Source organism: Choloepus didactylus, chromosome 9 (genome assembly GCF_015220235.1).
Source record: "Choloepus didactylus isolate mChoDid1 chromosome 9, mChoDid1.pri, whole genome shotgun sequence".
Taxonomy (NCBI): domain Eukaryota; kingdom Metazoa; phylum Chordata; class Mammalia; order Pilosa; family Megalonychidae; genus Choloepus; species Choloepus didactylus.
In genome coordinates, this window is record NC_051315.1 from 38,311,256 (window position 1) to 38,336,256 (window position 25,001).

Consider the following 25,001-nt stretch of genomic DNA (forward strand, 5'->3'; position numbering starts at 1 on the left):
TTTAAAATATGCATAGTTAAAAATACCACAAATGAAGTCTAAAGACAAATAATGCAGCAGAATAAAATGTATTCACTTTTTATATATTCAAAAAGCCTCTGGGAGCCCGGGCCAGGCAAGATGGCATAGTGGTGAGGTGTAGGTTTAAGTTACTCCTCCAGGGTAGTAGGGAGAAAGCCAGGAGAGCAATTTGACTTTGGGCATACTTCATACAACATACAGCATACTTCATACAACACTCACGAATGCATGGAATAGCTGAGATCAGTGAAATCTGTAAATTTTCCCAGCTAGGGGACTTGTGCCCCTCCCTTCCAGGCTCAGTCCCATGAGACAAGGGGCCGTCAGTGCTGTGAATGAGGAGGGAGAACTGCTGATCCAAACTCCAAACATAGATAGACTGAGACCAGAAACCAGAGAATATGGGAGCAGTCAGCCCTGTGGAGAGGAGATAAGGCTAGCAAAAAAAAAAAAAAAAAAAAATCCAAAAATAAAAACAGAGACTTTTTGGAGTTCTGATGAACATAGAATGGAGAAGGGCAGGGCTCAAACAGAGTTAGGCTCATATGCAAATCCAGAGGGCAAGTTTCCTTGTCTGAAGAGCCAGTTTCTCTGCTTTCTTGATTTTCCTTAATGGCCCTAATCTCCTTGTCTCTTAGCATTTCAATAGCCCATTAGATCTGCAAGCAGGGCCCTTTTTTTTTTTTTTTTTTAAATCTTTTTCTCTTTCTCTAAAACAATTACTCTAGGAAGGCCATTACAGAAAGCCTCAAAGACTTGCAATTTGGGACCAGACAAGAGCAGAGCTAAGAGAGCTCTGAGACACAAAGCAATAAGTCCAGTGGCTGAGGAAATTCGCTAAACACCACAACTTCCCAGGAAAAGGGGGGGCATCCCCTTACAGCCATTTTCCTGGTGGGCTGGGAACCCTGTGCCTGGTACCAGTGCCACAGCCCAGAGCTGCTCCAAACAACCCAGTGTGATGGGAAGGGTTTCCAACAAAACATGCACACACCACAATATTGGGCATGGACAGTAGCCTTTCCCACACCCTCAGCTAATTGTCCCAGAGTTGGGAAGGCAGAGCTGTGTGAAAAGGGGGAAATTAACATGCCCCATTCAGTCCTCCTTTTAGCAGACTGGGAACGCCCCTACACAGCCCTGCAGCCCAGAACCTCCCTTGGGGGATGGCGCTCACCTGTGACGTAGCACAGTCATCCCTCAGCAGAGGACCTAGGAGTGCACGGCTTGGAAGAGGGACCCACTCGCAAGTCCCAGGGACTATACTCCAATACAAAGGACTTGTGGGTCAGTGGCAGAGACAAACAGTGGCAAGACTGAGCTGAAGGATTAGACTATTGCAACAGCTTTAAATTTCCAGGAACACCCGGGAGATTTGATTATTAAAGCAGCCCCTTCTCCCTAACTGCTCAGAAACACACCGCATATGCAGGGCGGGCAACACCAACTACACATGCAAGCTTGGTGCACCAATTGGACCCCACAAAACTCACACTCCCACTCACCACAAAGACAAAGTGGGGGAGAACTGGCTTGAGGGGAATAGGTGGCTCGCAGATGCCACCTGCTTGTTAGTTAGAGAAAGTGTACTCCACGAAGTTGTAGATCTGACAAATTAGAGATAAGGAGATGAATCAGTCTACATATCCTAAAAGAACCCTATCAAGTTAAGCAAATGCCAAGAGGCCAAAAACAACAGAAAATTTTAAAGCATATGAAAAAAACAGATGATATGGATAACCCAAGCCCAAACACCCAAGTCAAAAGATCAGAGGAGACACAGTACTTGGAGAAATCAATCAAAGAACTAAAGGCAAACAACAAGAACATGGCACAGGATATAAAGGACATGAAGAAGAGCATGGCATAGGATATAAAGGACATGAAGAAGACCCTAGAAGAGCATCAAGAAGAAATTGCAAGAGTAAATAAAAAATAGACGATCTTATGGAAATAAAAGAAACTGTTGACCAAATTTAAAAGATTCTGGATACTCATACTACAAGACCAGAGGAAGCCGAACAGTGAATCAGTGACCTAGAGGATGACAGAATGGAAAATGAAAGAACAAAAGAAAGAATTGGGAAAAAAATAAAAAAAATCAAAATGGACCTCAGGGATATGATAGATAATATAAAATGTCCAAATATAAGACTCACTGGTGTTCCAGAAGGGGAAGAGAAGGGTAAAGGTCTAGAAAGAGTATTCAAAGAAATTGTTGGGGAAAACTTCCCAAATATTCTAAACACCATAAATACACAAATCATAAATGCCCAGCAAACTCCAAATAGAATAAATCCAAATAAACCCATTCCAAGACATATTCTGATCAGACTGTCAAATACTGAAGAGAAGGAGCACGTTCTGAAAGCAGCAAGAGAAAAGCAATTCACCACTTACAAAGGAAACAGCATAAGACTAAGTAGTGACTACTTAGCGGCCACCACGGAGGCGAGAAGGCAGTAGCATGACATATTTAAAATTCTGAGAGAGAAAAATTGCCAACCAAGAATTCTTTATCCAGCAAAGCTCTCCTTCAAATTTGAGGGAGAGCTTAAATTTTTCACAAACAAATACTGAGAGAATTTGCTAACAAGAGACCTGCCCTACTTGAGACACTAAAGGGACACCTACCAACAGAGAAACAAAGAAAGGAGAGAGAGAGATGGAGAAAGGTTCAGTACTAAAAAGATTTAATATGGGTACATTAAAAGACATTAAGAGAGAGAGGGAAAAAATATATCTGACAAACATAAACCAAAGGATAAGATGGCTGATTAAAGAAATGCCTTCACAGTAATAACGTTGAATGTAAATGGATTAAACTCCCCAATCAAAAGATATAGATTGGCAGAATGGATTTAAAAAAAAATGAACCATCAATATGTTGGGTACAAGAGACTCATCTTAGACACAGGGACACAAAGAAATTGAAAGTGAAAGGATGGAAAAAATATTTCATGCAAATTGCAGTCAAAAGAAAGCAGGAGTAGCAATATTAATCTCAGATAAAATAGACTTTAAGTGCAAGGATGTTATGAGAGACAAAGAAGGCCACTACATACTAATAAAAGGGGCAATTCAACAAGAAGAAATAAAAATCATAAATGTTTATGCACTGTTCTAGTTTGCTAATGCTGCTGAGATGCAAAACACCAGAGACAGATTGGCTTTTATAAAAGGGGGTTTATTTGGTTACACAGTTACAGTCTTAAGGCCATAAAGTGTCCAAGGTAATGCATCAACAATTGGGTACCTTCACTGGAGGATGGCCAATGATGTCCAAAAAACCTCTGTTAGCTGGGAAGGCACATGGCTGGCGTCTGCTCCAAAGTTTTGGATTCAAAATGGCTTTCTCCCAGGATGTTCCTCTCTAGGCTGCAGTTCCTCAAAAATGTCACTCTTAGTTGCTCTTGGGTTGTTTGTCCTCTCTTAGCTTCTCTGGAGCAAGAGTCTGCTTCCAACGGCCGTCTTCAAAATGTCATTCATCTGCAGCTCCTGTGCTTTCTTCAAAGTGTCCCTCTGGCTGTAGCTCCTCTTCAAAATGTCACTCACAGCTGCACTGAGTTCCCTCTGCCCGTCAGCTCACTTATATGGCTCCACTGATCAAGGCCCACCCTGAATGGGTGGGGCCATACCTCCATGGAAATAGCTAATCAGAATTATCACCTACAGTTGGCTGGGGCACATTTCCATGCAAACAACCTACTCCAAATGTTCTTTCCAACTTAATCCCCACTAATATGTCTGCCCCAAAAGATTGCATCAAATAATATGGCTTTTTCTGGGGGACATAATACTTTAAACCAGCACATGCACCCAATCATAGTGCCACAAAATACATGAGACAAACACTGGCAAAACTAAAGGAAGCAATTGATGTGTCCATAATAATTGTGGGAGACTTCAACACATCACTCTCTCCTATAGATAGATCAACCAGACAGAAGACCAATAAGGAAACTGAAAACCTAAGCAATCTGATAAATGAATTGGATTTAACAGACATATATAGAACATTACACCCAAAATCACCAGGATACACATTCTTCTCTAGTGCTCATGGAACTTTCTCCAGAATAGACCATATGCTGGGACATAAAACAAGCCTCAATAAATCTTAAAAAATTGAAATTATTCAAAGCACATTCTCTGACCACAATGGAATACAATTAGAACTGAATAGCCATCAGAGACTTAGAAAATTCACAAATACCTGGAGGTTAAACAACACACTCCTAAACAATCAGTGGGTTAAAGGAGAAATTGCTAAATTTATAGAGACAAATGAAAATGAGAACACAACATACCAAAACCTATGGGATGCAGAAAAAGTGGTACTGAGGGGGAAATTTATAGCACTAAACACATACATTAAAAAGGAAGAAAGAGCCAAAATCAAAGAACTAATAGATCGACTGAAGAAGCTAGAAAATGAACAGCAAACTAATCCTAAACCAAGTAGAAGAAAAGAAATAAGGATTACAGCAGAAATAAATGACATAGAGAACAAAAAAGAAAAAGGAGAATAAATAACACCAAGAGTTGGTTCTTTGAGAAGATCAACAAGATTGACAAGCCCCTAGCTAGACTGACAAAATCAAAAAGAGAGAAGACCCATATAAACAAAATAATGAATGAAAAAGGTGACATAACTGCAGATCCTGAAGAAATTAAAAAAATTATAAGAGGATATTATGAACAACTGTATGGCAACAAACTGGACAATGTAGAAGAAATGGACAATTTCCTGGAAACATATGAACAACCTAGACTGACCAGAGAAGAAATAGAAGATCTCAACCAACCCATCACAAGCAAAGAGATCCAATCAGTCATCAAAAATCTTCCCACAAATAAATGCCCAGGGCCAGATGGCTTCACAGGGGAATTCTACCAAACTTTCCAGAAAGAACTGACACCAATCTTACTCAAACTCTTTCAAAACATTGAAGAAAAGGGAACACTACCTAACTCATTTTATGAAGCTAACATCAATCTAATACCAAAACCAGGCAAAGATGTTACAAAAAAGGAAAACTACCGGCCAATCTCCCTAATGAATATAGATGCAAAAATCCTCCACAAAATACTTGCAAATCGAATCCAAAGACACAATAAAAAAATCATACACCATGACCAAGTGGGGTTCATTCCAGGCATGCAAGGATGGTTCAACATAAGAAAAACAATCAATGTATTACAACACATTAAAAACTCGAAAGGGAAAAATCAATTGATCATCTCAATAGATGCTGAAAAAGCATTTGACAAAATTGAACATCCCTTTTTGATAAAAACACTTCAAAAGGTAGGAATTGAAGGAAACTTCCTCAACATGATAAAGAGCATATATGAAAAACCCACAGCCAGCATAGTACTCAATGGTGAGAGACTGAAAGCCTTCCCTCTAAGATCAGGAACAAGACAAGGATGCCCGCTGTCACCACTGTTATTCAACATTGTGCTGGAAGTGCTAGCCAGGGCAATCCGGCAAGACAAAGAAATAAAAGGCATGCAAATTGGAAAAGAAGAAGTAAAACTGTCATTGTTTGCAGACGATACGATCTTATATCTAGAAAACCCTGAGAAATCGACGATACAGCTACTAGAGCTAATAAACAAATTTAGCAAAGTAGCGGGATACAAGATTAATGCACATAAGTCAGTAATGTTTCTATATGCTAGAAATGAACAAACTGAAGAGACACTCAAGAAAAAGATACCATTTTCAATAGCAACTAAAAAAATCAAGTACCTAGGAATAAACTTAACCAAAGATGTAAAAGACCTATACAAAGAAAACTACATAACTCTACTAAAAGAAATAGAAGGGGACCTTAAAAGATGGAAAAATATTCCATGTTCATGGAAAGGAAGACTAAATGTCATTAAGATGTCAATTCTACCCAAACTCATCTACAGATTCAATGTAATCCCAATCAAAATTCCAACAACCTACTTTGCAGACTTGGAAAAGCTAGTCATCAAATTTATTTGGAAAGGGAAGATGCCTCGAATTGCTAAAGACACTCTAAAAAAGAAAAACGAAGTGGGAGGACTTACACTCCCTGACTTTGAAGCTTATTATAAAGCCACAGTTGCCAAAACAGCATGGTACTGGCACAAAGATAGACATATAGATCAATGGAATCGAATTGAGAATTCGGAGATAGACCCTCAGATCTATGGCCGACTGATCTTTGATAAGGCCCCCAAAGTCACTGAACTGAGTCATAATGGTCTTTTCAACAAATGGGGCTGGGAGAGTTGGATATCCATATCCAAAAGAATGAAAGAGGACCCCTACCTCACCCCCTACACAAAAATTAACTCAAAATGGACCAAAGATCTCAATATAAAAGAAAGTACCATAAAACTCCTAGAAGATAATGTAGGAAAACATCTTCAAGACCTTGTATTAGGCGGCCACTTCCTAGACTTTACACCCAAAGCACAAGCAACAAAAGAGAAAATAGATAAATGGGAACTCCTCAAGCTTAGAAGTTTCTGCACCTCAAAGGAATTTCTCAAAAAGGTAAAGAGGCAGCCAACTCAATGGGAAAAAATTTTTGGAAACCATGTATCTGACAAAAGACTGATATCTTGCATATACAAAGAAATCCTACAACTCAATGACAATAGTACAGTCGGCCCAATTATAAAATGGGCAAAAGATATGAAAAGACAGTTCTCTGAAGAGGAAATACAAATGGCCAAGAAACACATGAAAAAATGTTCAGCTTCATTAGCTATTAGAGAGATGCAAATTAAAACCACAATGAGATACCATCTAACACCGGTTAGAATGGCTGCCATTAAACAAACAGGAAACTACAAATGCTGGAGGGGATGTGGAGAAATTGGAACTCTTATTCATTGTTGGTGGGACTGTATAATGGTTCAGCCACTCTGGAAGTCAGTCTGGCAGTTCCTTAGAAAACTAGATATAGAGCTACCATTCGATCCAGCGATTGCACTTCTCGATATATACCCGGAAGATCGAAAAGCAGTGACACGAACAGATATCTGCACTCCAATGTTCATAGCAGCATTATTCACAATTGCCAAGAGATGGAAACAACCCAAATGTCCTTCAACAGATGAGTGGATAAATAAAATGTGGTATATACACACGATGGAATACTACGCGGCAGTAAGAAGGAACGATCTCGTGAAACATATGACAACATGGATGAACCTTGAAGACATAATGCTGAGCGAAATAAGCCAGGCACAAAAAGAGAAATATTATATGCTACCACTAGAACTTTGAAAAATGTAAAACAAATGGTTTATAATGTAGAATGTAGGGGAACTAGCAGTAGAGAGCAATTAAGGAAGGGGGAACAATAATCCAAGAAGAACAGATAAGCTATTTAACGTTCTGGGGATGCCCAGAAATGACTATGGTCTGTTAATTTCTGATGGATATAGTAGGAACAAGTTCACAGAAATGTTGCTATATTATGTAACTTTCTTGGGGTAAAGTAGGAACATGTTGGAAGTTAAGCAGTTATCTTAGGTTAGTTGTCTTTTTCTTACTCCCTTGTTATGGTCTCTTTGAAATGTTCTTTTATTGTATGTTTGTTTTCTTTTTAACTTTTTTTTTTCATACAGTTGATTTAAAAAAAGAAGGGAAATTTAAAAAAAAAAAAAAAAAGAAAGAAAAGCAAGGAAAAAAAAAAGCTGTAGTGCCCCCTTGAGGAGCCTGTGGAGAGTGCAGGGGTATTCGCCTAACCCACCTCCATGGTTGCTAACATGACCACAGACATAGGGGACTGGTGGTTTGATGGGTTGAGCCCTCTACCATAAGTGTTACCCTTGGGAAGACGGTTGCTGCAAAGGAGAGGCTAGGCCTCCCTATATTTGTGTCTAAGAGTCTCCTCCTGAATGCCTCTTTGTTGCTCAGATGTGGCCCTCTCTCTCTGGCTAAGCCAACTTGAAAGGTGTAATCACTGCCCTCCCCCCTACGTGGGATCAGACACCCAGGGGAGTGAATCTCCCTGCCAATGTAAAATATGACCCCCGGGGAGGAATGTAGACCCGGCATCGTGGGACGGAGAACATCTTCTTGACCAAAAGGGGGATGTGAAAGGAAATGAAATAAGCTTCAGTGGCAGAGAGATTCCAAAACGAGCCGAGAGGTCACTCTGGAGGGCACTCTTATGCACACTTTAGACAACCCTTTTTAGGTTATAAAGAATTGGGGTAGCTGGTGGTGGATACCTGAAACTATCAAACTACAACCCAGAACCCATGAATCTCGAAGACAGTTGTATAAAAATGTAGCTTATGAGGGGTGACAATGGGATTGGGAAAGCCATAAGGACCACACTTCACTTTGTCTAGGTTATGGATGGATGAGTAGAAAAATAGGGGAAGGAAATAAACAGACAAAGGTACCCAGTGTTCTTTTTTACTTCAATTGCTCTTTTTCACTCTAATTATTATTCTTGTTATTTTTGGGTGTGTGCTAATGAAGGTGTCAGGGATTGATTTAGGTGATGAATGTACAACTATGTAATGGTACTGTAAACAATCGAAAGTACGATTTGTTTTGTATGACTGCGTGTTATGTGAATATATCTCAATAAAATGATGATTAAAAAAAAAAAAAAAGGAAGAAAGAGCCAAAATCAAAGAACTAATAGATCAACTGAAGAAGCTAGAAAATGAACAGCAAACTAATCCTAAACCAAGTAGAAGAAAAGAAATAAGGATTACAGCAGAAATAAATGACATAGAGAACAAAAAAGAAAAAGGAGAATAAATAACACCAAAAGTTGGTTCTTTGAGAAGATCAACAAGATTGACAAGCCCCTAGCTAGACGGACAAAATCAAAAAGACAGAAGACCCATATAAACAAAATAATGAATGAGAAAGGTGACATTACTGCGGATCCCAAAGAAATTTAAAAAATTATAAGAGGATGCTATGAACAACTCTATGCCAACAGCCTGGATAATGTAGAGGAAATGGACAATTTCCTGGAAACATATGAACAACCTAGACTGACCAGAGAAGAAACAGAAGACCTCAACCAACCAATCGCAAGCTATGAGATCCAATCAGTCATGAAAAAGCTTCCCACAAATAAATGCCCAGGGCCAGATGGCTTCACAGGGGAATTCTACCAAACTTTCCAAAAAGAACTGACACCAATCTTACTCAAACTCTTTCAAAACATTGAAGAAAATTGAACAGTGTCTAACTCATTTTATGAAGCTAACATCAATCTAATACCAAAACCAGGCAAATATGCTACAAAAAAGGAAAACTACAGGCCTATCTCCCTAATGAATATAGATGCAAAAATTCTCAACAAAATACTTGCAAATGGAATCCAAAGACACATTAAAAAAATCATACACCATGACCAAGTGGGGTTCATTCCAGGCATGCAAGGATGGTTCAACATAAGAAAATCAATCAATGTACTATAACACATTAACAAATCAAAAGAGAAAAATCAAATTATCATCTCAGTAGATGCTGAAAAAGCATTTGACAAAATTGAACATCCCTTTTTGATAAAAACACTTCAAAAGGTAGGAATTGAAGGAAACTTCCTCAATATGATAAAGAGCATATATGAGAAACACACAGCCAGCACAGTACTCAATGGTGAGAGACTGAAAGCCTTCCCTCTAAGATCAGGAACAAGACAAGGATGCCCGCTGTCACCACTGTTATTCAACATTGTGCTGGAAGTGCTAGCCAGGGCAATCCGGCAAGACAAAGAAATAAAAGGCATCCAAATTGGAAAGGAAGAAGTAAAACTGTCATTGTTTGCAGATGATATGATCTAATATCTAGAAAACCCTGAGAAACTGATGATACAGCTACTAGAGCTAATAAACAAATTTAGCAAAGTAGGGGGATACAAGATTAATGCACATAAGTCAGTGATGTTTCTATATTCTAGAACTGAACAAATTGAAGAGATAGTCAAGAAAAAGATACCATTTTCAACAGCAACTAAAAAAATCAAGTACCTAGGAATAAACTTAACCAAAGATATAAAAGACCTATACAAAGAAAACTGCATAACTCTACTAAAAGAAATAGAACGGGACCTTAAAAGATGGAAACATATTCCATATTCATGGATAGAAAGGCTAAATGTCATTAAGATGTCAATTCTACCCAAACTCATCTACAGATTCAATGCAATCCCAATCAAAATTCCAACAACCTACTTTGCAGACTTGGAAAAGCTGGTTATTAAATTTTTGGGGGAAGGGAAGATGCCTCGAAATGCTAAAAACACTCTAAAAAAGAAAAACGAAGTGGGAGGACTTATACTCCCTGACTTTGAAGCTTATTATAAAACCACAGTTGTCAAAACAGCATGGTACCGGCACAAAGATAGTCATATTTATCAATAGAATTGAATTGAGAATTCAGAGATAGACTCCCACATCTATGGCCGACTGATCTTTGATAGGGCCCCCAAGGCCACTGAACTGGGACATAACAGTCTTTTCAACAAATGGGGCTGGGAGAGTTGGATATCCATATCCAAAAGAATGAAAGAGGACCCCTACCTCACACCCTACACAAAGATTAACTCAAAGTGGATCAAAGATCTCAAAATAAAAGAAAGTACCATAAAACTCCTAGAAAATAATGTAGGGAAACATCTTCAAGACCTTGTATTAGGCGGCCACTTCCTAGACTTTACACCCAAAGCACAAGCAACAAAAGAAGAAATAGATAAATGGGAACTCCTCAAGCTTAGAAGTTTCTACCTCAAAGGAATTTCTCCGAAAGGTAAAGAGGCAGCCAACTCAATGGGAAAAAATTTTTGGAACCCACGTAACTGACAATACTGATGTCTTACATACATAAAGAAATCCTGCAACTCAATGACAATAGTACAGACAGCCCAATTATAAAATGGGCAAAAGATATGAAAGGACAGTTCTCTGAAGAGGAAATACAAATGACCAAGAAACACATGAAAAAATGTTCAGCTTCACTAGCTATTAGAGAGATGCAAATTAAGAGCACAATGAGATACCATCTCACGCCAATTAGAATGGCTGCCATTAAACAAATAGGAAACTACAAATGCTGGAGAGGATGTGGAGAAATTGGAACTCTTATTCATTGTTGGTGGGACTGTATAATGGTTCAGCCACTCTGGAAATCAGTCTGGCACTTCCGTAGAAAACTAGATATAGAGTTACCCTTCGATCCAGCGATTGCACTTCTCGGGAGATACCCGGAAGATCTGAAAGCAGTGACACAAAAAAATATCTGCACACCAATGTTCATGGCAGCATTATTTACAATTGCCAAGAGATGTAAACAACCCAAATGTCCTTCAACAGATGAGTGGATAAATAAAATGTGGTATATACACAATGGAATACTACATGGTAGTAAGAAGGAACGATGTCGTGAAACATATGACAACATGGATGAACCTGGAAGACATAATGCTGACCGAAATAAGCCAGGCACAAAAATAGAAATATTATATGCTACCACTAATGTGAACATTGAAAAAATGTAAAGCAAATGGTTTATTATGTAGAATGTAGGGGAACTAGCGATAGAGAGCAATTAAGGAAGGGGGAATGATAACACAATAAGAACAGATAAGCTATCATGGGTAAACTTAACATTCTGGGAATGCCCAGGAATGACTATGGTCTGTTAATTTCTGATGGGTATGGGAGGAACAAGTTCACAGAAATGTTGCTATGTTAGGTTATTTTCTTGGGGTAGAGTAGGAACATGTTTGAAGTAAAGTAGTTATCTTAGGTTAGTTGTCTTTTTCTTACTCCCTTGTATGGTTTGTTTGAAATTTTTTTTTTTTATTGTATGTTTTAAAAATTTTTTTTTATATATAGTTGATTTTAAAAAGAAAGAGTTAATTTAAAAAAAAAAATGAAAAAATATGCAGAGCTCCCTTGAGGAGCTGGTGGAGAATCAGGGGTGTTGGGCTTCCCCACCTTGATGGTTGCTGATGTGCTCACAGACATAGGGGACTGGTGGTTTGATGGGTTGAGCCTTCTACCACAGGACTTGCCCTTGGGAAGACTGTTGCTGCAAAGGAGAGGCTAGGCCTCCCTATAATTGTGCCTAAGAGCCTCCTCCCGAATGTCTCTTTGTTGCTCAGATGTGGCCCTCTCTCTCTAGCTAAGCCAACTTGGCAGGTGAAGTCACTGCCCTGCCCCCTATGTGGGATCTGACACCCAGGAGAGTGAATTTCCCTGGCAACGTGGAATATGACTCCCGGGGAGGAATCTAGATCCAGCATCGTGGGATGGATAACATCTTCTTCACTAAAAGGGGGATGTGAAAGGAAATGAAATAAGCTTCAGTGGCAGAGAGATTCCAAAAGGAGCCAAGAGGTCACTCTGGTGGGCACTCTTGTCCACAATGTAGACAACCCTTTTTAGGTTCTAATGAATTGGGAGAGCTAGCAGTAAATACCTGAAACTATCAAACTACAACCCAGAGCCCATGAATCTTGATTATTGTATAAAAATGTAGCTTATGAGGGATGACAGTGGGATTGGGAAAGCCATATGGACCACACTGCCCTTTGTCTAGTTTATGGATGTATCAGTAGAAAAACGGGGGAAGAGAAAAAAAAAAAAAAGGCACCCAGTGTTCTTTTTTACTTTAATTGTTCTTTTTCACTTTAATTTTTATTCTTATTATTTTTGTGTGCATGTTAATGAAAATGTCAAAAATTAATTTTGTTGATAATGCACAACTATGTAATGGTACTGTAAACAACTGAATGTATGCTTTGTTTTATATGACTGCATGGTATGTGAATATATCTCAATAAAAATGAATAATAAAAAAAAAGCTTCCAAAAGATATATTGGGCTCTAATGAATCAATAATAAAAATACCAATGACTAAAGAAAAATGGGCAGTAGACACAGGAAAAAGAAATACACATAGCTTCTAAATGTAAGAAAATATGCTCATCCTCAAATAAAATTTGAGTGATGTTTTTAACCTATCAGAGTGGCTTAGTTCATTTTATATTATAATATTCCATTGGAAATGTGTAGAAACTGGACTTCTTACCAATTTTTAGTGGGCGTTTGAATCACTAAAGGCTTTTTTTAGAAAAATTTGTCAATTGTTATGAAAAGTAAAAATGTGCATACCGTAAGACCAATATTTTTGTGACTTAGTATTTATATCACAGATTCACACAAGTAGTCAGACATTTTTTCAAGGATGTTCCTTGCAGCATTTTTGTAAAAGCAAAGGGTTTTGTAATAGCAAAGAATGATTTTGATACATTTATATAATGGAATACTAAGGACCTATTGAGAAAGAATGATTTCCAAGACATGTTGAAAAATAAAAGCAAATTTGCTAAAGATTTTCAGAGTGTCATTATACCTTCTAAAGAACTTATTGGATATGTTTTGAGTGTATATTCAATGACTATCTCTGCAAAGACAGTCAAGAAAAATAGGAATGGAGATTTTATAAACTTGTCCTTCAGCGTTTCGTTTTCTTAGCCCCACAGAATGACCTGGGGGCATGTTGGAAATGCAGAATCTCAGGGCCCCGCTCCAGACCCATGCAATCAGAATCCGTGTTTTAACAAGACCCAGAGTTTGAGAAACCCGGGCGAGGGGATGGGGCCTTCGGAACTGGGTTTCAGCTGAGGGGCGGCCCATTCGGTGTGGCCTCCAGTGTATGGCCTGAACTTTGCTCTCTCCTGTCCATCACCTCCCTTTCCTGCTAACTCACCGGTTTCGTGTCACACAGTTTTCTCCACAGTCTCTCTCCCTTCTTACTCTCAAAATATTTCTGACATGCTGTCCATTACGGTCTTTTCCTTTCTCTTTCAGCTGTTTTTCCCCCCTTTTGGGAGCAAATCTTAGTAGTCTAAATTCTCCCTCACCTTCTGGGGTCCCTCTGGCCCCGGGGTCCCCGTAACCCTGCAGTGCGCATGGCTCTAGAGCTTGGGGATGGGGCTTGTGGTGGGGAACAGATAACTTACTAGTTAGCATGATTGTTTTTCCTCCATGAGTGTGGGGAGAAGGGAGCTGGACTGTTGAGGAAGGGTGGGATTTTTAGAAATTTCGTTCATATTGTGTTTTAGGCAGAAAATTTGTTTTTTATTATTTGAAGTTTCATTTAATGGAGGGATTTATCCCTTGATGCTCACAGCAAGTTTTTAAAAATAGCACAATTGGCTTCAGGGATTGGTGGAAGATGAATTGATACTATTAAAGGGCAAATTAGCTGATAGGGGCTCAGCTGGTTTAGAGAAAAACCTTAGCCAAAACAGGAAGTGATAGAAGAAATATAGGAAGATGGGCTTAGAGAAAATCCAGCACTGATAAAACCTGAAAATTTCACTTGTTCATACAGTTGTTAAACGATGTGATATTACCAAAGAATAAATGAGCCTGAAGCCTGATACAACTCAATATGACTTTAGAGTCTTCTAACAACTCTAAGGCCATTGAAACAACTCAGCATCCAAATGGTTTCTTTAAGCTGCTCTGTGGCTCAGCAATATGAGTTCCATTTTGCAGACAGCCTTTCTTCCCACCAAGCTCTAACACTGATGCTCATGCATGCTCTTCAGTGCATCACCTCCTGTGTCCAATTACTGTCAATATGAAAGATCTGCTTGTCTCCACTTTCTGAAGCATTTTCCAAGCACTTTAGGCCTACAGGCCAATCAAATCTCATCTGTCTAGCATAGTTCAATGCCATAGACATCACTCTGCAAGGCACTTCCTACGTAGGCAAATGGGACTCTTTGCTAATGCCTATTTTAAATATTATTTGTCCAAATCTCTCTGCTCCTATAATCACAAAAAGCCAGGTCATCAAATCCTAGACTTATGTATAGAGTTGTGCCAAAGAAATGTATGTTTGCAGAGATGGATATTAAAATTGCCTAGAATAATGCCTGCCACTTAATAAGTACCAAATAATGTGTGTGTGTGTGTGTGTGTGTGTGTGTGTGTGTGTGTTGGTAGGGGAAGCACTGATAAAGAATGCTAACTGTATACTCAATCCACACTCCCCATCTAGGAGTTAAATTTCTCATTACCCCATTGCAATTGTCATGGCCATGAGACTAAGCTCTTACTGATGGAATGTGAGTAGATGTGCTATATTGAATTTCTGCTGCACTTGCCTAAGAGGACATATCTAGCCCTGGATTTCTAGGTCCCGCCCTTCCATGTTGGCTTTAATGATGTTGACCGTTTCCATGTTGCAGATCACAGAGCCACTCTCAGCCTTGGTTTCAGAATGACTGTGTGGGGAGTCATTCTCTGACATGGAATAGTCTATCTGTAATCTCACATGGGAGAGAAATAAATTCTTATCTTGTTTGAGTCATTTCACTTTCTACTTTTTTTTCCTTCTCCCTGTTTTTCTTCTTTGTACAATGATTTCCTTCAAGCTTATTAAGCTATTTCCTCAGCATAGGTACCTTCAAATCAAAAGCTTGAGACAAGGGCTTGCATAGAGGTAGATTATTTGGGATGCAATCCCAAAAGACAGAAGAAGGGGCCTGACAGGAGTGAAATGGAAGAGGAGAAAAAGCTCATCCCAGGGTGGGCAGCTATAGGTTGTTCATTAAAATGAGAAACAAAGAACTTCATGATTGTACCCACTCCCATTAGTTCATCTACATGCTTATTCCCCAGTTATACTTATCTCCTACCTTTTACAAGCCATTTGCCTCTGCTTAGGAGTCTATGAATATACCAGGAGCTGCTTGGCCTACCGTGAGTAGTTTTCTGCTACAGAATGCTCAGCCTTGCTCCAGGGTGCGAGGGGGCTCTGAGACTTTTACTAACCACCATGGATATCTCTCGCACCATCAGATGTGCTGAATCTTATGGGTCACATGCATGGCAGCTAGAGGGATCCACTTGCTTGATTCAATTCTAGAATCCCATGCTGAGAGTCTGGTTTATAGGGCTATTTCTTGGTACCAGCTGTCTTAACATAAGCTTGGAAAAATAGAGCCTGAAACAAGGGCTTGCAGTCAAGTCATTCATTCTGGAGTTGATGTGAAGGATTAGATGTTGGGGCCTGGGAATAATGAAACTGGAATGTAGGGAAAGCCAATCCATGGGTCATTCTCAAGCTGCTCACCATAGAGGGCAACGGGGCTCTATCTCAGCCAGGGACTCTCTAAGCTGAACTTCAGAGTTGTACACTCAAGGGACAGACAAGGGGGATATTTATCCACTGACTTCAGCCCCGTGGGTCAAGGGTGGTTTTCCAGGAGTGTTAAGTCAAACTTTGCTTATGTACAAGAGTGGCCAAGTAGGTTTCTATTTATGTCCGATGTGACAACACCAGAGTAGTCTCATGGTGGAAAGAGAGATCCACATGGTGCAACCCAGGTGAGGGGCTTTCAGGTATGCCTCCCTGTAGCCAGTACCTGCATCCACTACTAGAGCCAGAAGGCAGGCACAAGGCATACCTGATACAGGTATGCTATTTTTCCCAAAGAGAATGGTCCCACCTGGCTATGCTTCTTTAGTAACAATAATAAAGGAATTGCTACTGTTTTTATAGCTTTTGTAACTATTATTTTTTTGCTATTAAGTTCTCACTGCTGTTCATGTGCTTTTCTATGACATTATTTTAAACCCCCACTAATCTTTCATTTCTCTTCCACCATTAGTTTGAAAGCCAATTGCATAGTTGGTTAGGATTGTGCCTGAATTAACAGAAAGTAGGCCCTGAAATGATCTTTAATGATGTTATGACTTTTGATATATCTATTCAGCCATCCAATGGCCCTTTATTTCCTCTTATTTAATCACTTTCATTTATGTTCTAGTTGGGTGAAATGATCTGATAGTCAAGTTATGAATTAAAAATGCATTATCATTTTAACATGGGCTATTGTTATAATCACATAAAATAAATCCTTTTTTCTTCTTCATCATCTTATCATTATAATGATGATGATGATATTGTAATGAGATAAAAAATTTCAAAAATAATGAAGCCAGTCACCTATTATAGCAGATTGCTAAGCACTACACTTTTATTTTGTTATTCAAAGTTCATTAAATTTTTAAAAAAAATAATAAAATACTGTTAAACCATGCATAATAAAGCAAATATATTATGAATGGAACTATCAATATGGGATTCCCAAATAGGTTCCCAGAAAAGAAGGATATTTCTTTTGAAAATGAAAGATTTAAATCAAATATCTGCTTCCTCCAAGCTGGTTTACCAAAAAATTAATAAAAATAAAAAATAATGAGGAAAAAAGAAAACAAATTTGACTTCAAATGGCATTTATCTTCAGTACAGTTTCTAATAGTTCAAATTAAGCAAAGATTAAAATGCAAATATTGATTTTGGTGCTGGCTGGATTTCCAGGGTATTTGAAATGTTTAGAAAACAGTCTGCATATTTCATTTCCTTTTTGTTTGGAAAGCACATCATTGCCAGGATTTCTTTGATTTGCACATCTGGAATCGCTAAAACATAAAGCTGGGAAGAGCTGCCAGTGATATTTTGTTTTCTTGATTGAGAATCAGAACTTTGACCTCACCCAATGGTATGTGGGCAGGTTAATGATGAAATCCTGAGAGCTGATGACAAGATGTAGGCTAAGGCATTGGTGACCAGGGAGTTTGGAATTGAGTTTGTCTCTGTGCATGTCCAAGTTCTATGAGATGCCATGGAAGACATCGCACTGCCTTGGTTGAGTCTCCTGGGTCTCTTGTCTGCTCATGTACAGAGTAAGTCACAGCCCTCCCCTCTGATGCTGTCAGGGTCTTATCCACACAGGCGGTGGGTGAGAGAGAGCAGAGCATGGCCCACTCTCCAGCCAGCAATTCACCCCAATGCAAATTCAAGACACACAAATCAACAGTGAGATGCTTAGAGAATCACTTATATCTCCTGGGAAAAGAGCAAGTTAGAAAATGGAGACTTTTCAAAGCCAATGGATTAGATGTAGTCCAGGTAAGTAACGAGAAAAATAACATGACAGTAATTTTGTTTTACTATCTCAGAGTCTCTCTTAAGAACAAAAACAACAAAATAGCTCAAGGAAAGAAATAATTTAGGGATAAATGTAGGAAAACAAATTGCTTAAATGGTCTTTTCCTCTTATGTCATTTTAAAAAAATGAGAGCGTAAATTGTTACAAGCATTTTGGAAAAATAGTTGGCAATGCTTATTAAAGCTGAACATAACTATGACCCAGAAATTCTATTCCTGGGTATATATGCAACAGAAATGAGTGCTACTTCCACCCAAAGCTATGTACGAGAGTGCTCATACCAGCTTTATCCGAAACAGCCCCAAAGTATAAATAACCCAAGCCTCCATCAGCAGCAGAATGGGTCAGTGATTTGGGGTGTACTCATAGAATGGAGTACGCAGAGCAACCGAAAGAAGAAACTACAGACACTAGCATAGATGAATCTCACAGACATGTTGTTAGGTGAAAGAAGTCAGACACAGAAGCATACAACCGCATGATTCCATTTATATAAAGTTCCAAACCTCTGTTGTGACTAGAGGTTCTGGCAGTGGTTATCCTGGGGTTGGTGCTGAATGGTAAGGAACATAGGGGAGCTTTGTGGGATGCTTGAAATGTTGTACATCTTGAAATGTTGTACATCTTGATCTTAGAGTTGATTATATGGAGACATACATATATCTGTTAAAATTCATCTTGCTATACACTTGAGATTTGTTCGTTTAACTAATAGGTGTACTTTAGTTAGAAAGAAAAAATCATGGTGGCAAACTCTAATGATACATAATCAAGTGGGAAATTGCTATTGAAATTCATGACAAAGTAAGCCACTAACTTTCTTAAAGAAAGTTTCACTAAAAGAAGAATTCTTAAATTAATTTTTTAAACATTTCTGGACCCAAATATCCAAATGAATCAACTCAAACCAGTCACCATGGAGGCTACTGTTCCAATTATGCTGACATTGCTCTCTCATTACTGGAGTTCCTTTTTAGGAACTGCCTTCCTTGATAATAGGATATTATTTCAAATATTCTTAAGGGCTCAGATATTTGTCCTTTGAAAGCGTCTTAAGGTTTTTACTTGATAATAGTAATTTGAAACCACTCCAGGATATACAGGGGATTTGCCATATCATTAATAATTTTGGATGTTGTTCAAAATCAGGCATGGTTTTTCTTAAAATAATGAGAGTAATTATCTCGTCTGGCTCAGAAATTATTCCTGAAGCTGATTCCAAAGAGAGGTTCCTAAAATGTGTAGGCTTTTGTTAGCATCAGTGATAAAAGGCATGGTTCACTAAAGCCTGACAAGTTTGCACAGTCAGAAAGAGCTTGGCTCTTGGGACCCCAACAAATTTTGATGCAGGAAACTAAGCAACTCCATATTTATTCAAGCAATTCTGACAGGAATTTGTCATGGTATAGCCTTATTCTCAAGTATTGTTACCACCTTGATGTGCCATAGGGTAGAGAAATAACCCAAGGGTTTTCTTTAGTCTAAGAAAGGTCTCATCCCTCTTTTAAAGAAACAAGTAACTCCTCTCTCCCTTCAGGAACACTGAGGTTTATGGCAGTGACATATAAGTCACTTTCCCTACATATTCAAATCATCTATTTTGTTTAGTTAACTTAATTTGCATTCTCCATTCTCACATTTTTCTCCCTCTTCCATTAAAAAAAGTATTAGAGCCAGCTGACAAGGTTTCATGTTTTACTGCCTCCCTGCAGTGTGATATTGGAAGAGTTGTCTAATCTTTCTAAGTCTCAATTTCCTTGTTTGCAAAATGATGGTGATATAATGCCTACCTTGCCAGATTGTTGGGAAGCATTTAAGGAAAATTCTTGGCCAAAGATCAGGAGAGAGTTCCTTCTCCTTGCTTGACTCCAAATTAATAAATCAGCTCATTTCATAATACAAAGAGGGGAAAATTCAGAGCTCTAAGATGAGCCAAAAAGGATTTTATACAAGTCCTTTCTGTTTCTGCTCAAGATAATATTAAATATTAATCATATATTTCCCACATTGGACTCTCTGTTGGGAGGTTTCTTTCTTTGAATTACATCAAAAAAAGTTAAAGCAGTGGAAGGTCAAAGAGCGACACAGCTCTGGCCTCTTTTTCCCTAAGGGACAGATGATCCGCCTCCCTCTTTTATCCTTTTTGGTGCTTGATATGAATGATTGAAAGTGATGATGACGTACAATTCCATTTCTTCATTTCTTCTATGGGGTCCTGAGAGGAGACCTCCTCTCTTTTCTGATAGAAGTAAAACAAAATAGCCAACATGCAAAAGTTCTCATGACACAGAGATAACTCATACTTTCATTTCCTCTCCTCTGTATAAACTTACCTAAAGCATTTCTGTTGGTTGGGAATAGATATATGCAGTGCTCTTTAAGGTGAAAGGCATTTCTGTTTTGGGCTGTTTGGTCCAGATATATCATAGAAAAGGTTTAATTTCCTAAGCATAAATTTATTTAGCCTATCAACTCATAGGCCACCATTTATAAGTACTTAATATTTTTTAGTAACAGATATTTGCCTTGTTAAGCTTACTTAGTTTCCAAATCTAGGAACCCTCCTTTTCGTATTAGCTTCTTAAACAGAATCAGATTAGATTGATCCATTTTGTTTGTTCTATATTAAGACTACCCACAAACTGAAGTATGTCCCAATTCACCTCAGTTCTTCAGATCCATGGATGACACTCCTGGCCATCACACACATCACACTCAAATACTATATTCTCCTTCTGAAATATGCTAACTTTCTTCCTAGGAGAGTGTAATAAATTTGGTCTTCCTAGCTTTATAGGCTCTAATAGGCACTGAGAGAACATTAATTCATTTAATTAAAATGGCCCAGATGTAATTACTAACCTGATGCTGAAATTGTACAGTCTTTCATTATATTCACGGCATTGGTCTGATATAACAGCCAGTAGTCTGACATGATGCAATGAGTTTGTTTCTTTGATTTTGGTTTGGTTTTTAACCACAAATACAATCAACAGAATTCTAAGACTCCCACAGACTGAACTAGCAAAAGAACTGACTGTAGCTACTACTGTACACAGGGATTGTGCTGATTGGTCAGGGAGTTACAAACATTATAAAACCAGTTAAAAAGTAAGTGAAACTGGAACTTCTAAAGGCCACTACTGGGCAACATGACTTTTTCAGCAGAACTCCAATTATGGCAGAGTTGGGATGTTGTGCATAAGATGATCCCATAAATCTGAAAACACATTATAGTCTCTTTTATTCATTCTCTAGCTCCTACTAGTTCTTTTTCCTGTATGGACCTGAAAATTGAAGCCATAACTCAAGTTGAAGAAAGTTTCCACTTTTTGTCACTACTAGGGTTATGTATACCCAGTCCACATCTTTACTTCCTGATCCAGGGTAGCTTATTGGATGGCCCAGTTACCTATAGTGGTGTATGTCGAAGAGCGAGGGCTTTGTGGTATGCCAAGGGCCCCTCGCTGGCTCCCTCAATTCTTCCACTCTGGGGTGGAACTGAGTCTTTCCCACAGAAAAGTAAATAAGGTTGCCAGAGTCTGTTCTAGTTGCATGGTCTCAGGGAAATGAGGGAAAGCTTTAATTACTGAAGAGTCATCTAGATTCATGCAGAAACAAAAGGAAATTTCAACCATCTTTCTACTTGATATGTTTCATGCTCCTTGGCCCCCAGAATTCACAAGCGCTCAGAACATTAAGCCTTTTTTTCTTCATGTAATATTCTAAATGACCCAGATCTGAAGTGTAAAACAAGCAATTCTTGGAGGGCTTTACCACTCAAAATACCAGTGAATACTATTGAATATTTTACCATATTAATAGAAATATTTGATGAAAAATTAGGTATTGCTGAACATACTCTTTTACCTTGTTTTTAAAATATTTATCTAGATCTAGGTTAGGATCTATATAAAAAATTATCATTGGCATTTGTTCTAATCCACTGACTATCTTCTATAGTTAATAAATAAAGCAATTTGATCTTTTCTGTAATGGACTCTATTCCTAGAGAATAGAGTCTCTGCTAACAGATAATGTCCAAGTATATTATATCTTTCACATGAATATATACTCTAAGTCTATAACTTATCTCCATTTGCAGCCCTCTCCAGAGGAGACTGTCAGTAAAGACTTATCTCTTCTAGTCCTCTACAATATGAGTTAAGATATGCTGTTTAAGTCAATTACTTCCCCCCAGAGAGAAACATTTTGCATTCCAATAATAAACAGTGTAGAAGTCCAACGTGATTCTAGTGAAGTAAAGTTGTAACCTTGGCCTTGGGAAGTAATAGTCTTCATCAGAAGTATTGGGATTATAGGAATCAAATTTTAAAAAGAAAGATCAGCTGAAAGCCATGGGACTTGGTGTCCCTCAGTTCTATTTCAGCCAAGGATCAAGAGATATCTAATAACTGATGCTCATATAGATGGTGTTCTAGAAACCCTGCTCTGCTGTACTTCCAGACATCTTCCAAAGGCTCGATACCTTCACACCTTGTCAAGGACAGTATTTGCAGAAGTACTTCTAGATATAGATGTAGAGTGAGGCACACACAATGGCTGGTATAGAATCCAAAGGCATTTAGTTGATTAGGGCCCCACACCAATTCTCATTCCTTTGTAGTCATCTGATAAAAGGACCACCCAGGTAATGCATATGCGTCTCCTTTGGAGGTAGTGAACTTCAAGGACAAGAATTCTCAGGCAGGTCCCCTGAATTGTTTAATGGCCCATCTCCTTTCAGACTTATTTTCCATTGGAGAAAGAGCTTCAGACACTCATGTCTCTGAATTGTCTCAGATCAATAGGCATATAATATACTGAAAATGGAAGTTAGCGTTCCATAAAAGAGTTGGGGGTTGTCCGGGGGTGGTTTATAAGGGTTAAGATTCCATGGGGTGTGAGAACAGAGTTTCAGCAGAGTCTTGTGACACATGGAAGTGGGGATTTGTTATCAACAGTGATCCAGGAGGGGAGTTTTGATGCTTTGTGTAGGATATAATTTGTACATTCTTTTCCCTCCGTGGGGAGGTCTGATAATCTTTAAAGTCTATCCCTGTCAAGTAAGTGGCTATGTACAATAACTTACTTTCACTATGAAGGAGAGGGGCCCAGGCCCTGGGTCCCCACCATTGTTCATCAGTGTTTGCTGTATTTATTATCACTTTAAAATTCAAAACAGCCCAATTTGTCCAACAATAGAGGACTAGTTAAAGAAAATTATGGTACTAGTCAAGAACTAAAAATCATGTTGTAAAATAACATTTAATAACCAAAAAAAATCATGATTTAATTTTAGCTTATGAAAATAAAAACAGGTTACAAAATAGTACATAGAGAGTATATTCTTTTTTAAAAAAATACTCACATATAGATAAATAAGGAATGTTTATAAGAGATTTGTGACAGATACACAAAAATGATAACAGTGTAGGAATTCTAGATTTTTTAAAAAATTTTCTCATCTATACTTTAATATACTATATAGATTTTTCCACAATGGATATACATTATCTGATATAATCAGAAAGAAAAAAAATCATTAAAAAGGAAAAGAATCAACATAGTGAGAACATTTTGTCAAACTGGACATATAAGATTGTTTAGGCAAAACACCTGGGTAATTGAATTTTCCAGTTTTCTGCTGGTTATTTTGATTGTGTAGGCATAGCTTCATTTTTCAGCTTAGGTACACAGACTTCCGAAATGTCTAAACAAAGAAGATATAGCTAAAGAATAGCAGAGGTTGTTAACTTTTTCATTACACCCACCATCTGATTCCTTTCAGTCTCACAACTTGCAAGCCCACAATGGGTTTCATAGCTTGCTTTATTGGTGAACTTTAAGCAGGGCTAGATGTATGTTTTTGGTGGTGGTGACCTGGTAGTTCTTGTGAGTGGTGAGTGATATCAGGCAACTGTCCAAGGAATGCAGACGTTAAGGAAGATCACTGACTGTATAGATATAGGGCATTTCATATCCTTATAGCAGGGGAGATGGGAGATGCAGCAAAGCAACAATCAAAAGCAAATGGCTCCAGAAAAATAATCATCTGACGTGTAAGTTCAAATAATTCTTGCATACCAAAAAGATTAAAACTCTGAGCCGTGCAATTTTGCCTTATTTAAAGCAAACAAAAATTAAAATGTTCTACGATATTAGCCCAAATCAGAAAACTTCAGCTATTTCCACATATTAAGTTACTACCACAATATTGTGGTTAATTTAATCGCCTTGACTGGATTGTTTGTACCACATTCCCTTGTGAGAAAGGCAGTGAATATGTAGGCATCCTAGTAGGTCCTGATTTCTTTTCTTTTCTTTTCTTTCTTTTTCATTTTCAGTGTCTAATATTAACTTGCAAATTTCCTTTCGAATACACATCTTATAGCCAGAGTCACAATGCTTTCTACCTAGAAATGTTATAAACATTCAAAGCAAACTGGAAATCCTAAGGACGTTATTTGAAATGCCACACCTTAATAAAACATCACCATATATTTGTTCATTATATTTATTTATCACTTTGTAATCTCTAAAAATGTACATAGGAGACTTCTGGTGAAGATGACGGAGTAGGGAGCTGTAGGACTCAGTCCTCCACCAAAATAAAGATTAGACCAGGCAGGAACTCTCTGAAACAACTATTTTGAAAACTCCAGAGGCCAGAAGAACACCATACAGAATCCAGAGAAGAGCAGGAGGGAGAGGCAGATAAATTACAGTAAAAAACTGCAAATTGGTCTCTCTAGTGCAGAGGCTGCTGGTGCCAGGCTACTCTCACAGCAGGCCACTGTGAGGTCCAGTCCCTGGCTAGCTACTGGTGACAGAAGGGACATAAAATACTCTTCACCAAGAACAGGGGGTGGGCTTGGCCAATCACTGATCTCAGCTTTTCATTAGCAAATTTGGATCACTGGTTCCCAGCTCTGAGGGCAGCTGTCATTTCAACCTACCCAGGACAAAGGCAGC